Here is a 15,756-nt window from a genome sequence, read left to right as displayed (position 1 = left end):
CAACCTCCGCCCTTGATTCACACAAATCCCATCCTGATCTGACCAATAATGCTCACTGAGTTACTGTAAACCCCCTTTCATAGATTTCTTGTCAATGAAATTCATTAGATTACACAACTCTCTAGTGAATCAAGGGGGTCATTCCGAGTTGATCGCTCGCTAGCAGTTTTTACCAGCCGTGCAAACGCTATACCGCCGCTCACTGGGGAGTGTATTTTAGCTTAGCAGAAGTGCGAACGCATGTGCAGCCGAGCTTTGCAAAAACAGTTGTGCAGTTTCAGAGTAGCTCTGAACCTACTCAGCACTTGCGATCACTTCAGCCTATTCGTGTCCGGATTTGACGTCATACGCCCGCCCAGCGAACGCCCAGCCACGCCTGCATTTTTTCGGGCACGCCTTAGTTTTTGCAAACACTCCCTGAAAACGGTCAGTTGATACCCAGTAACGCCCCCTTCCTGTCAATCTTCTGGCAGCCGCCAGTGCAAAGAAAAACTTTGCTAGAACCTGAGCACAACTACAAAGGGCTTTGTACCCGTACGTCGCGCGTGCGCATTGCGGGGCATACGCATGCGCAGAAATGCCATTTTTTCACCTGATTGCTGCGCTGCAAAAATCGGCAACGAGCGATCAACTCGGAATGACCCCCCAAGGGCCTAATTCAGACCAGATCGCAGCAGCAAAAATGTTCTCTTATGGGCAAATCTCTAATGGGCAAAACCATGTGCAGTGCAGGGGGAGCAGATATAACATGTGCAGAGAAAGTTAGATTTGGGTGGGGTGTGTTCAAACTGAAATCTGAATTGCAGTGTAAAAATAAAGCAGCCAGTATTTACTCAGCACAGAAACAAAATAACCCACCCAAATCTAACTCTCTCTGCACATGTTATATCTGCCCCACCTGCACTGCACATGGTTTTGCCCATTAGAGAACAATTTTGCTGCTGCAATCAGGTCTGAATTAAGCCCCAAGATTGTGCAAAATTTTGGAACTACTACCAGTTTCTGCTATTATTGAATGAGTGGAGAAAAGTTTTCTCTCTGTCCCTGACTTCAGTGCAACAACAGAGCTGAAACAGTGCGGTTAACATAGCAGTGGTCAGCAAGGTAAAAGTAGGGGACATGTATACACATATAACTAGCTGTGTAATGTGCTCTATTGCATGGTATACATCTTTTAGTGGCTTCGCATTTACCAATATAATTACTGCATCCAGGCCCGGTGCTACCTGCTCAGCGAAAGGATGCAGAGCAGGTAGGGGCCAGGCAGGAGGGGCGCTCTCCCTGCTCTGCATCCAGGCAGCTGTACATGACTGTTGCTGCTGGCTGCCGCTGCGCCTGTCATACTTTATAATTGGCAGCGGCGCGGGCAGCTGTGTGCAGTGTGGGCACAAAGTTTGGATAGTGTGCTCTGCAGATTGGACCACGTAGCTGACATTACCGCACATGTGTGTAGCGTCTGTGAAGTGTCACTTTGAGTGGGGTGGGCAGGAACCGGCATTCAGGCAGCACCAAGGGAAGGACAATACTTCCCCATCCGCATGTTCCACTGCCATGTGCAGACAGGAGCAGAGCAGTTTAGGCATCCAGTAGCTGGCACATCCAGTGTCCGGCAATGTCTCAGCCCCTGCCTCCGTTCCTGCATATAGTGGAAGCGCTGCCTACTGTTTTATCCCAATGTGGTGGCCGCCACTGTTGATGGGTGCAATGGGGCACATCATGAAGTTTCACCTATGACCCTGCCCCCCACCCCCCAGCAGCGGCTGCCTGTCCCGAACTGGATGAAGACGTGCCGAGGCACACACTGACCACGCCCACCTGAAACAGCTAATGCTCTCGCTGCCTGTCACGCCCTCTGCAAGCCACACCCACTCCAAGAGCTATTAACAACATCTCTGGCTCCTTCCACGGTGAGTGTCCAGTGCCATGTATGTTTTATATACCGAAGTAATGGGGCTCTATGGGGTATAGTTGGTGTGGCATATACTTTTCTCAAAACAATGAAGGTGCACAGATATAGTAGAGCAGGCCAGGCTTCAACCTCCCTAGCAAGATTGCAGTAATCCCCACCCCTTATGCCTGGCAGCGTCTCATATTGCTTCTGCGGCAAGCCACATTGTGCCCCTCTGTGACTGCCATGAAGCCCCCAGTGTCCCCACAGCTGTGGTCAGTGCACAAGAGGAAATGTAAGTAAACCAGCTATACAAGGCAGCATCGTAGCCGCCATGGGCAGAGACAGGCAGCATCACGAGTGGGTGGTCGCTGCGCTGCGCAGTGCTTCAGATCCCTGGGAAGGGCACAGGGACGCAAGCATCCGGGTTAGCATACCCACTTAGACTCCTGGATCTCGTGATATTGTAGACACTCAGAATTCTCGCTGTACCGCTCCCCCATTTGTGTTCTGTCACTGTGTCACAGCCCCCCTGTGTTCTGTCCCAGCCATTGTCACCCCCCTGCGTTCTGTCACCCCCCCCTCAATGTTCCATCCCAGCCATTGTGTTACCCCCCAACACCATCTGTGTTCTCTCAAAGACACTGTGCTCTTCCCCCCAGTGGCAAAAGCAGGATTTGAATGGGGGGGTTTCCGGAACTGGGTGGAGCCAAGCACGGGGGTGGGGACTGAGGTAACCCAGTATATGCTGGGTCCGTAAAACTAGTGTGTCTGTGTGTATATATATATATATATATATATATATTTGTCAATGTGTCCGGCACTCCTAGGAAGTAGTTTACCTTGACCCGGTGCCCTCACAAAATATGGGATGCAGGCAGGCGACCTGATGAAAATCTTTGAATAAGATTGAAACATTGTTAAGAAGACGTGGTTGTCGTACTTGATTTCTTCTCCTGAGCCCTGAGTGCCGCGCCGTTGCCTGCTTATATATATATATATATATATATATACCGTATATATATATATATATATATATACACATACACACACATACATAAACACATATACACATAGCATATTAAACATGCATGCATATATATATATAGGCAAACTGGCAGGCTCGGCACTCACTTCTGGGTGGTGATTACTTGCTGCGGTGCCCTCCGGGGATATTGCCATCCATGTATAGTTTACTTTGTAACAGCGGCACTCAGCAGTCTGGTTTGGACCGCAATAAAGGCTTTCTTTTCTACAAACCAGACTGCTGAGTGTCGCTGTTACAAAGTAACAGTAAATTATATACACACACACATACATACAGTACAGTAAATTATATACACACACACATACATACATACAGTACACGTATATACGCATGTATATATATATCATATGTGTGTGTGTGTGTGTTTATATGTATGTATATACATGTGTGTGTATATATGTATGCACATGGATATATATGTACTATAATTAAAATAAAGTAATCTTTTATTAAGCACATACAAGTGCCACCAGGAAGACAGCAGGTTGCAGAGGACGCTAGACAGCCATTAATAATACTCATGCAGCAAAAAAAAAAAAAAAAATGGGTGGAGGGGGGTTTCTGGGTGCTCGGAAACCCCCCCTGGGTGCGCCACTGCTCCCTTGGATTCCCAGAAGACCACAACCCTTTTATGCGCCGCATGCTTTTGTGAGGTATGGGACGGAGGGCGTAAATTTATAATTTGCAGGGGGCGCCAAACACCGTAGCACCATCCCTGACTGCACCACTGGAATGGTAGTTCCACCACTGTCAGCACCAGTGGTGAATACTGAAGTCTTAAATATGACAGAGACTGCCAGTGAAGCAAAAGGAGTTATCGGTGTATCTCCTTACACAGCAGATGGACTAAGGATGGCTCACTGTGCCCTTGTATAGTCTGCAGAGAATTAAACAGGATAACCATCAAAAAACATTATCCTTTTCCACTGATTCAATGAAGGCTACTCAATGAAAGTTTTTACCAACTGAGATTTAAATGGTGCTTATAATTTAATTTGTACAAGATTTGTAGATAGAAACTGCTTTTCGGACACAATATGAACATTGTGAATATGTCATTTGGACTGTATAATCCGCCAATGACTTGGCAGAATTTCACAAATTATATCTTGATTCTTTAAAGAATTGTTCGATCAGTTTTATTTATCTCAACTGTATATTAATCTTTTCTATGTATAAACATATGCTGAGGTTAGTTCTGTAAATTGGGACTGATTCTGAGTTGTACATAATGAAAATACAACGCAGCAAAACGGAATGGAAATGGAATGTTAATGCAATTACACATATGTTCCAAATCGTACACATCCATGTGATTGCACAGCCCCACCCTTCCGTATGGGAGAGTAGCAATTATCATCATCATTTAGCACTTACACCAGGCATGTCAAACTCGTGGCTCTCCAGCTGTTGTGAAACTACAAGTCCCAGCATGCTTTACCAGCTGATCAAGGGAAGGTACGCCGTCAAAGCATGCTGGGACTTGTAGTTTCACAACAGCTGGAGGGCCACGAGTTTGACATACCTGACTTACACCTATAGTACTCCAAGTTAATTGCAGGACATATGATGTACATTGACTGACAATAGCAAGTAATGGGCTACATGCCAGCAACACACCCATCTAATGGTTCTCTTTGCATTGTTGCCTTCTGGTTGTCACCCAGAAATGACCATTTAGCAGTTGTTGAGAAACTGCATAGGAAAGATGCATAAGTAGCCTGCATGTGATTCAGAATCAGGCCCAGGTGGAGATGAACTAAGTCTTTGAGAGATATAAAGTGGAGAGCGATATAGTACTAACCAATCAGATACTGTAATTTTTCTGGCACAGCCTGTAAAATGGCAGAAGATGGTTGGTTGGTTGGTTGGTTGGTTGGTTGGTTGGTTGGTTGGTACTGTACTTTATCTCTCTCCAAGGCTTGATAAATATACCCCTTATTTTGAGCAGTATTACTAGTGCGATCATATTTTGAGTTAATGCTATTTAGAAGGTTCAAATGATTTGAGCAAATAATTAAACGTACGTGGCTTGCAATTTTAACCATAAAGTCATTCTCAGGTTTTAAGGATATTTTCCAAAATATTCATTTAGAGTAGAGATGAGCGGGTTCGGTTCCCTGTTGGGGTGCTGTTGCAGTCACTGTGGTGTACCTGTGCTGTGTTAGGGGTGCTGTCCTGGTTGTCACTGGTGTTTCATGTGCTGTTATGGCCGGGTGCTGCAGCTGTACATGGGTGTTGCTGTCACTGTGTTGTAAACGGTGCAGGGGCACTGTCCTCCTCCTGTATGCTGAAAAATATAGGGGTGCTGCTGGCCCTGTATGTTGTAAAAATTCAGGGGTGCATTTGTTTAAAATTAAAAGCACACTGCTCCTGTATGCTGTATAGGGGTGCTGCTGTTAAAATAACATTGCAGTGGCCCTGTATGCTATAAAAATTCAGGGGTGCAGTTCTTACAAATGAAAAGCACACTGCTCTTGTATGCTGTCAAATAGAGGGGTGCTGATGTCTTAACATCAGGGGTGCTGATGGCTTAAAAAATTCAGGGGTGCAGTTCTTATAAATTAAAAGCATACTGCACCTGTATGCTGCTGTTAAAATACCATTACACTGGCCCTGTATGCTATAAAAAAATCAGGGGTGCAGTAAAATCAATGTACATTGGCCCTGTCTTGTATGCTGTAAAAATTCAGGGGTGCAGTGAAAATAATGTACACTGGCCCTGTCTTGTATGCTGTAATAATTCTAGGGTGCAATAAAAATTAATGTATACTGGCCCTGTCTTGTATGCTGTAATAATTCTAGGATGCAGTGAAAAGAAATGTACACTGGCCCTGTATGCTGTAAAAATACAGGGGTGCAGTGAAAATAAATGTACACTGGTCTTGTTTTGTATGTTGTAAAATTGCATGGGTGTTGTGAAAATACAGGAGTACTGGTACTGTCCGCGGTTGCGATGTGTAGGCCTGACCTTCACAACACTGTATGTGAAGAGGAGGCTCCTACCACCATTTGAACGCTCCCTACAAGTGCTGGGAGGAGCACCGCCAGTCCAGTTGCTGATATTGAGATTGAGGATGTCACTGTAGAAGTACACCATGATGAGGAGGATATGGGTGTAGCTGGCACTGCAGAGGAAGTGGACGATAAGGATTCTGATGATGATGATGTGGTTTGTTTGAATAAGGCACCAGTGAAGACAGTTGTTGGCCATGGGATGAAAAAGCCCATTGTCATGCCTGGGCAAAATACCAAAAAAGCCACCTCTTTGGGGTGGAATTATTCCTCCAGAAATCCGGACAACAGGTGACAAGCCATTGGTTACCTTTGTCAATCCATAATAAGTAGGTGGAAGGACGTTTACCACCTTATAAGTCACCTGCACTGCATTCATCATAAGTCATTGTCACGTTCAGAAACTTTGGGTAATAGCGTAAGCAGTCCATTGACACCTAAATGATGTGGTTTTGTTTGAATATTATTTCTCTATGAGGATGAGGATGTAAACACTGAAGGGGGGGATCTGAGGATGAGGACGACATTTTGCCACTATAGAGCCAGTTTGTGCAAGAGGAGAGATTGTTTCTTTTTTGGTGGGGACCCAAACAAACCAATCATCTCAGCCAGTGTCATGTGGCAGAGCCTGTCGCTGAAATGATTGGTTTGTTAAAGTGTGCATGTCCTGTTCATACAACATAAGGGTGGGTGGGAGGGCCCAAGGACAAATCCATCTTGCATGTATTTTCTTTGCCACATCATTCCAGGGGTGCTGCCCTATATGGGATGCTAACCATCTACCCTATCAGTCCAGGGGTGCTCCCTCACTGCCATTTAAGTCCAGGGGTGCTGTTGCCTGTTTGCTGTGCTGTGTAATTCTCCAGGGGTGCAGCCTATGCAGTACAAGTCCAGGGGTGCTGCTGTACTTGATCCTAGGTTTAAATGAAAGCCTAGAGCAGATATGAAACAAGCTTCAACATCACAAACAGATTTGTGAAAACTAGCCGCAAAGGTGGAAATGGAAATTGTCAACGTTTTTTTAAAGTCAGTGTGACTCAGAAGAGATTGAATCATAATCCAGCACAACTGCCGAAGAGGTAAATGTGGATGTTTTCTGCCGGAGCATTAGAGAGAGGTTCTTCTCAATTATTTCATGTTAGGGGCTCATTCAAATGAAAGGCTCCAATTAGTCAACCTTAATTTTGATTTATTATTGTTGTTCCACATTTTGGAATTATTTATTTAGAAGTTGCGTATTTGTTGCACAGGTATATTCTTTTCCTAAGGGCTGCATAGGGTTATCGCAAGACCTCGCAATGTTAGAAGAACAGAGTTTCAGTGATCTTGCATTGCGTCAGCTTTCCATTGCACTGCAGCACTAGATGGGCCAGGAGCTCATGTGAGGCATAAACAGTTACTGAATAAGGCTCAATATGGAGTCTCATGGTTGCTTACAGTCAGGAAGATGTCTGGCTTGCCAGGCTGAGGCATGCTGTTGGCACAGAGGTTAGCATTGCTTCGTCCCACAGTCCTACTTATAGTATGAAATGAGTTTGGACTGTAGAGTGGTAAGCTTCACTAGGGCAGGTGCTCAATAACAAAATTTTTTTTACTGCACAGTCCTGCTTAGTACTTTACTGAACCCACCTGAACTCAACTTGCCCCATTCAGGGCTGTTGTGGGGGCTCAGGAGGGGCTGCTAAAACATCTAAGGGGTTGCTTTATTTAAAAATAAAATATGAATAAATAACCAAGACACGTAGGTATGCTCACATGCGTGTTACTGGGACACACAGGTATGCTCACATGCGTGTAACTGGGAGCTGTGAAAAGCAATAACAAGGCATCTGCCACAAAATATGTAAATAAAAATGCAATAAGAAAATGGAAAAAAAGAAACCCACAAGATTTTCACAAAATAAGTCTCCTGACTCCGTGGAGGGGAAAATATCCAATCTTGATCCTGTGGTATACATCAGTTTATTTGCATCCCAGCATTAAATCTGAGATTATCTTAATCCCTGAAAATGGAGAAAGGGGTACAATTTTGGAGGCTTTGGCCCCTAGTTTTTCAGTTTGTCCAGTAATGTGGTAATTATATATTTGCTTGGTTGAAGTCCTTTCTGTTCCACACCAATATAGGAATGGAGGTGAAAACCTGTGTGTTGTTCCTGATTGCGTGTGCCCCTCTAATTTTTAATCACCTTCTTTATACTTTCCTCTTCCTCTTGCCTCTTCTCACAATGTGAAAAGTCATCAAATATGGAGGTGGTATGTTTGTAGCTAGCTATGATTCGGAGAACTTGGTGAGCTTTTTCCAGGGGGACCACCAGTCTCTGAAATGATGGGTTTATTAAACTGTGCATCAAGACCAGGTCATACCTTTCAGACAGGAGCCTGGGCGCTGACCCAGTTTGCTAGTCCCGACAATATCCCTGGTCGATTGAAGGGGCACCAAATCGGCACTGTCAACCCAGGTAGGCCCTTTCAGACATAAGTCAGACCCGGGTCGATGCCCGTTCACTGCAAAAACAAACAAACAGGTTTTTGGCTTAATTCTGAAAGGGGTATAAGGAAGGACCCAAGACGTGTGGTAGTGTTCTGAATTGGGGTGTGGTTTTTGTTTAGATTTCTTTTGCAGACACTTAAAACATTAAAGAGCTGCTATGTTTAACCTCATTTGCACCAAACCACTAGGTACTAACAAAATGTTAAAATATTGGCCCTCATTCCGAGTTGTTCGCTCGGTAATTTTCTTCGCATCGCAGCGATTTTCCGCTAACTACGCATGCGCAATGTTCGCACTGCGACTGCGCCAAGTAAATTTGCTAAGAAGTTTGGTATTTTACTCACGGCATTACGAGGTTTTTTCTTCGTTCTGGTGATCGGAGTGTGATTGACAGGAAGAGGGTGTTTCTGGGCGGAAACTGGCCGTTTTATGGGAGTGTGTGAAAAAACGCTGCCGTTTCTGGGAAAAACGCGGGAGTGGCTGAAGAAACGGGGGAGTGTCTGGGCGAACGCTGGGTGTGTTTGTGACGTCAAACCAGGAACGACAAGCACTGAACTGATCGCACTGGAAGAGTAAGTCTCGAGCTACTCAGAAACTGCACAGAAAAATCTTTTCGCAATATTGCGAATACTTCGTTCGCAATTCTGCTAAGCTAAGATACACTCCCAGAGGGCGGCGGCTTAGCGTGTGTAATGCTGCGAAAAGCGGCTAGCGAGCGAACAACTCGGAATGAGGGCCATTGTTTCCTACATAAGTAAAGTATCTATAGAACCTACAGTAGATACAGTTGTGTGTATAAATATAAGCCAATATACTTTTAAGTACAGTAGTACATTTAAACATTAGCATTATATGCTCAATATCTTAACATACTCATAAATTAATAACATAAACAGTCATTGCTGTTAAATGTCTCATTTGAAGAAAAAAAATAGATATGATACTATTGAATGTTACTTGGAAACGCAACAAATTGTAGACTGATTATATCAACAGATAGCAGTGGGAGCAGTACATAAATAAATGCTCAGCACCAATCCCAGTTATTGGATTAGTTACAGTGTATAATCATGTCTCGGGTAGTAAACTTGTCCTGACAAATTAACACTTTTCATTTGGCTTAAGGTCCTCATCAACTATGAATCCAATCTTAAATTCTAAACCATAGGGCAGGCCTGGCCAACCTGTGGCTCTCCAGCTGTTGTAAAACTACAAGTCCCATCATGCTTTGCTACAGTTTTGCTATTAGGGAAGGCTAAAACTGTGGCAGGGCATGCTGGGATGTGTAGTTTTACAACATCTGGAGAGCCACAGGTTGGCCAGGCCTGCCATAGGGGGTAATTCCAAGTTGATCGCAGCAGGATTTTTTTTAGCAGTTGGGCAAAACCATGTGCACTGCAGGGGAGACAGATATAACATGTGCAGAGAGAGTTAGATTTGGGTGTGGTGTGTTCAATCTGCAATCTAATTTGCAGTGTAAAAATAAAGCAGCCAGTATTTACCCTGCACAGAAATAAAATAACCCACCCAAATCTTACTCTATCTGCACATATCTGCCCCCCCCCCCCTGCAGTGCACATGGTTTTGCCCAACTGCTAAAAAAAATCCTGCTGCGATCAACTTGGAATTACCCCCATTAAGTGAACAAGATATGTAGGTAATGCTGTCATACTTTTGATGCTGTGAGATGAGAAGCAAAGTTATTTTAAAACAAGCAAATTAAATAATGTATAAAGCTATATAATGGTTTGTGAGTGGTACACAAAGCAATAAATAAATAAAATATATGTAAAAAAAATAAGCCTGTGTATATTTTTGATCTCTAGAGGTTGTCAAAGGAGCAATGGAATTACCATATACTATAACAATGGGGGTCATTCCGAGTTGATCGCTCGCTAGCTACTTTTCTCTAACGTCCTAGTGGATGCTGGGGACTCCGTAAGGACCATGGGGGAATAGACGGGCTCCGCAGGAGACATGGGCACTTTAAGAAAGAATTTAGATTCTGGTGTGCTCTGGCTCCTCCCTCTATGTCCCTCCTCCAGACCTCAGTTTGAATCTGTGCCCGGACGAGCTGGGTGCTGTTCAGTGAGCTCTCTTGAGCTTGCTGTGAGAAAGTATTTTGTTAGGTTTTTTTATTTTCAGGGAGCTCTGCTGGCAACAGACTCCCTGCATCGTGGGACAGAGGGGAGAGAAGCAGCCCTACTCTCTGAAGCTAGGTCCTGCTTCTTAGGCTACTGGACACCATTAGCTCCAGAGGGATCGTACACAGGATCTCACCCTCGTCGTCCGATCCCAGAGGTGCGCCGCCGTCCCCCTCGCAGAGCCGGAAGATAGAAGCCGGGTGAATATGAGAAGCAAGAAGACTTTGAAATCGGCGGCAGAAGACTCCGTTCTTCACATGAGGTAACGCACAGCACTGCAGCTGTGCGCCATTGCTCCAAACACACCTCACATACTCCGGTCACTGTAAGGGTGCAGGGCGCAGTGGGGGGGAGGGGGGGGGCGCCCTGGGCAGCATATGGACCTCTGTTGGCAAAAGTACTCATATATACAGTTGGGCACTGTATATATGTATGAGCCCCCGCCAAAAAGATATGTATTTTAGCGGGACAGAAGCCCGCCGTCGAGGGGGCGGGGCTTCTCCCTCAGCACTCACCAGCGCCATTTTTTCTCCACAGCTCCGCTGAGAAGAAGCTCCCCAGGCTCTCCCCTGCAGATAACGGTAGAAAAGGGTAAAAGGTGAGGGGGGGGGCACATAATTAGGCGCAAAAAACACAATCTACAGCAGCTACTGGCTTAACATTAAGTTACTGTGTTATTCCTGGGTTATATAGCGCTGGGGTGTGTGCTGGCATACTCTCTCTCTGTCTCACCAAAGGGCCTTGTGGGGGAACGGTCTTCAAAAGGGCATTCCCTGTGTGTGTGGTGTGTCGGTACGCTTATATCGACATGTCTGATGAGGAAGGCTATGTGGAAGCAGAGCGGGAGCAAATGAATGTGGTGTCTCTGCTGACGGCACCGACACCTGATTGGATGGATATGTGGAAGGTTTTAAATGATAATGTTAATTCCTTGCATAAAAGGTTAGACAAAGCTGAAACCTCAGGACAGTCAGGGTCCCAACCCATGCCTGATCCTATGTCGCAGATGCCGACTGGGTCTCAGAAGCGCCCACTATCCCAAATTATTGACACGGATACCGACATGGATTCTGACTCCAGTGTCGATTACGATGATGCAAAGTTACAGCCAAAATTGTCTAAATCCATCCGTTATACGATTATAGCTATTAAGGATGTGTTGCACATCACAGAGGAAACCCCAGTCCCTGACAGGAGGGTTCATATGTATGGGGAAAAGAAGCCGCAGGTAACTTTTTCCCCCTCACACGAGCTCAATGAGTTATGTGAAAAGGCTTGGGAATCTCCAGATAAAAAACTGCAGATTTCCAAAAAGATTCTTATGGCGTATCCTTTCCCGCCAACGGACAGGTTACGCTGGGAATCCTCCCCTAGGGTTGACAAAGCTTTGACACGCTTATCCAAGAAGGTAGCCCTGCCGTCACAGGATGCGGCTACCCTCAAAGATGCTGCGGATCACAAACAGGAGGTTACCCTGAAGTCCATTTATACACATTCAGGTACCTTACTGAGGCCGGCAATCGCGTCGGCTTGGGTGTGTAGTGCTGTAGCAGCATGGACGGATACCTTATCTGAGGAACTTGATACCTTAGACAAGGATACTATATTAATGACCCTGGGGCATATTAAAGACGCTGTCCTTTATATGAGAGATGCTCAGAGAGACATTAGCCTACTAGGTTCTAGAATAAATGCTATGTCGATTTCTGCCAGAAGGGTCCTGTGGACTCGGCAATGGACAGGTGATGCCGACTCAAAAAGGCACATGGAGGTTTTACCTTACAAGGGTGAGGAATTGTTTGGGGAGGGTCTCTCGGACCTGGTCTCGACAGCTACGGCTGGGAAGTCAAATTTTTTGCCATATGTTTCCTCACAACCTAAGAAAGCACCGTATTACCAAATGCAGTCCTTTAGATCACAGAAAAACAAGAAAGTCCGAGGTGCGTCCTTTCTTGCCAGAGGCAGGGGCAGAGGAAAGAAGCTGCACAACACAGCTAGTTCCCAAGAACAGAAGTCCTCCCCGGCTTCCACTAAATCCACCGCATGATGCTGGGGCTCCACAGGCGGAGCTAGGCCCGGTGGGGGCGCGTCTCCGAAATTTCAGCCACAAGTGGGTTCACTCACAGTTGGATCCCTGGGCAATAGATATTGTGTCTCAGGGACACAAGCTGGAATTCGAAGAGATGCCCCCTCACCGATACCTCAAGTCGGCCCTGCCAGCTTCCCCCTTAGAGAGGGAAATAGTGTTAACTGCAACTCACAAATTGTATCTTCAACAGGTGGTGGTCAAGGTTCCCCTCCTTCAACAAGGAAAGGGTTATTATTCGACCATGTTTGTGGTACCGAAACCGGACGGTTCGGTCAGACCCATATTGAATTTAAAATCCCTGAACATGTACCTAAAAAGTTTCCGGTTCAAGATGGAATCGCTGAGAGCGGTCATTGCAAGCCTGGAAGGGGGGGATTTTATGGTGTCTCTGGACATAAAGGATGCATACCTTCATGTCCCCATTTATCCACCTCATCAGGCGTACCTCAGATTTGTGGTACAGGATTGTCATTACCAATTTCAGACGTTGCCGTTTGGTCTCTCCACGGCTCCGAGAATATTTACCAAGGTAATGGCGGAAATGATGGTACTCCTGCGGAAGCAAGGGGTCACAATTATCCCATACTTGGACGATCTCCTCATAAAAGCGAGGTCAAGAGAGCAGTTGCTGATCAGCGTAGCACGTTCTCTGGAAGTGTTACGGCAACACGGCTGGATTCTGAATATTCCAAAGTCGCAGTTGGTTCCTACGACTCGTCTGCCTTTCCTGGGCATGATTCTGGACACAGGCCAGAAAAGGGTTTATCTCCCAATAGAGAAGGTTCAGGAACTCATGACACTGGTCAGGAACCTATTAAAACCAAAATAGGTGTCAGTGCATCACTGCACTCGAGTCCTGGGAAAGATGGTGGCATCATACGAGGCCATTCCCTTCGGCAGGTTCCATGCGAGGACCTTTCAATGGGACTTACTGGACAAATGGTCCGGATCACATCTTCAGATGCATCGGTTAATCACCCTATCCCCCAGGGCCAGGGTGTCTCTCCTGTGGTGGCTGCAGAGTGCTCACCTTCTCGAGGGCCGCAGATTCGGCATTCAGGACTGGGTCCTGGTGACCACGGATGCAAGCCTCCGAGGATCGGGAGCAGTCACACAGGGAAGAAATTTCCAAGGTCTGTGGTCAAGTCAGGAGACTTGCCTTCACATCAATATCCTGGAACTAAGGGCCATATACAACGCCCTACGTCAAGCGGAGACCCTGCTTCGCGACCAACCGGTTCTGATTCAGTCAAACAACATCACCACCGCTGTGGCTCATGTAAACCGACAGGACGGCACAAGGAGCAGGGTGGCAATGGCGGAAGCCACCAGAATTCTTCGCTGGGCAGAGAATCACGTAAGCGCACTGTCAGCAGTGTTCATCCCGGGAGTGGACTAGTGGGAAGCAGACTTCCTCAGCAGGCACGACCTCCACCCGGGAGAGTGGGGACTTCATCAAGAAGTCTTCACGCAGATTGCAAGTCGGTGGGAACTGCCACAGGTGGACATGATGGCATCCCGCCTCAACAAAAAGCTACAGAGGTATTGCGCCAGGTCAAGAGACCCTCAGGCGATAGCTGTGGACGCACTGGTGACACCGTGGGTGTTCCAGTCGGTCTATGTATTTCCTCCTCTTCCTCTCATACCCAAGGTGCTGAGATTCATAAGAAAAAGAGGAGTGAGAACAATACTCATTGTTCCGGATTGGCCAAGAAGGACTTGGTATCCAGATCTGCAAGAAATGCTCACAGAGGAACCGTGGCCTCTTCCTCTAAGACAGGACTTGTTGCAACAGGGGCCCTGTCTGTTCCAAGACTTACCGCGGCTGCGTTTGACGGCATGGCAGTTGAACGCCGGATGCTAGCAGAGAAAGGCATTCCGGATGAGGTTATTCCTACGCTGATAAGGGCTAGGCAGGACGTGACAGCTCAACATTATCACCGTATATGGCGAAAATATGTTGCTTGGTGTGAGGCCAGGAATGCCCCTACGGAGGAATTCCAGCTGGGCCGTTTCCTTCACTTCCTACAAGCAGGAGTGACTTTGGGCCTAAAATTGGGTTCCATTAAGGTCCAGATTTCGGCCCTATCCATTTCTTTCAAAAAAAAGCTGGCTTCTCTACCTGAAGTTCAGACGTTTGTAAAGGGAGTGCTGCATATTCAACCCCCTTTTGTGCCTTCAGTGGCACCTTGGGATCTTAACGTGGTGTTAAGTTTCCTGAAATCCCACTGGTTTGAACCACTCAAAACGGTGGAATTGAAATATCTCACGTGGAAGGTGGTCATGCTACTAGCCTTGGCTTCGGCTAGGCGTGTGTCAGAATTGGCGGCTTTGTCACATAAAAGCCCCTATCTGGTTTTCCATGCGGATAGAGCAGAATTGAGGACCCGTCCACAATTCCTGACGAAAGTGGTTTCATCTTTTCATATAAACCAACCTATTGTGGTGCCTGTGGCTACTACTGACTTGGAGGATTCCGAGTTGCTTGATGTGGTCAGGGCTTTGAAGGTTTATGTAGCCAGAACAGCTAGGGTCAGGAAAACAGAGTCTTTGTTTATCCTGTATGCTTCCAACAAGCTTGGTGCTCCTGCTTCAAAGCAAACTATTGCTCGCTGGATCTGTAACACGATTCAGCAGGCTCATTCTGCGGCTGGATTGCCGCTGCCAAAATCAGTTAAGGCCCATTCCACTAGGAAGGTGGGCTCTTCTTGGGCGGCTGCCGAGGGGTCTCGGCATTACAGCTGTGCCGAGCGGCTACTTGGTCAGGTTCAAACACTTTTGCAAAGTTCTATAAGTTTGATACCCTGGCTGAGGAGGACCTTGTATTTGCTCAATCGGTGCTGCAGAGTCATCCGCACTCTACCGCCCGTTTGGAAGCTTTGGTATAATCCCCATGGTCCTTACGGAGTCCCCAGCATCCACTAGGACGTTAGAGAAAATAAGATTTTACTTACCGGTAAATCTATTTCTCGTAGTCCGTAGTGGATGCTGGGCGCCCGTCCCAAGTGCGGACTTCTTCTGCAATACTTGTATATAGTTATTGCTGCAATAAGGGTTATGTTATAGTTGCATCAGGGTTTT

The sequence above is a fragment of the Pseudophryne corroboree genome, chromosome 9, assembly GCF_028390025.1.
Source record: "Pseudophryne corroboree isolate aPseCor3 chromosome 9, aPseCor3.hap2, whole genome shotgun sequence".
Taxonomy (NCBI): domain Eukaryota; kingdom Metazoa; phylum Chordata; class Amphibia; order Anura; family Myobatrachidae; genus Pseudophryne; species Pseudophryne corroboree.
Note: the sequence above shows the minus strand (reverse complement) of the source record.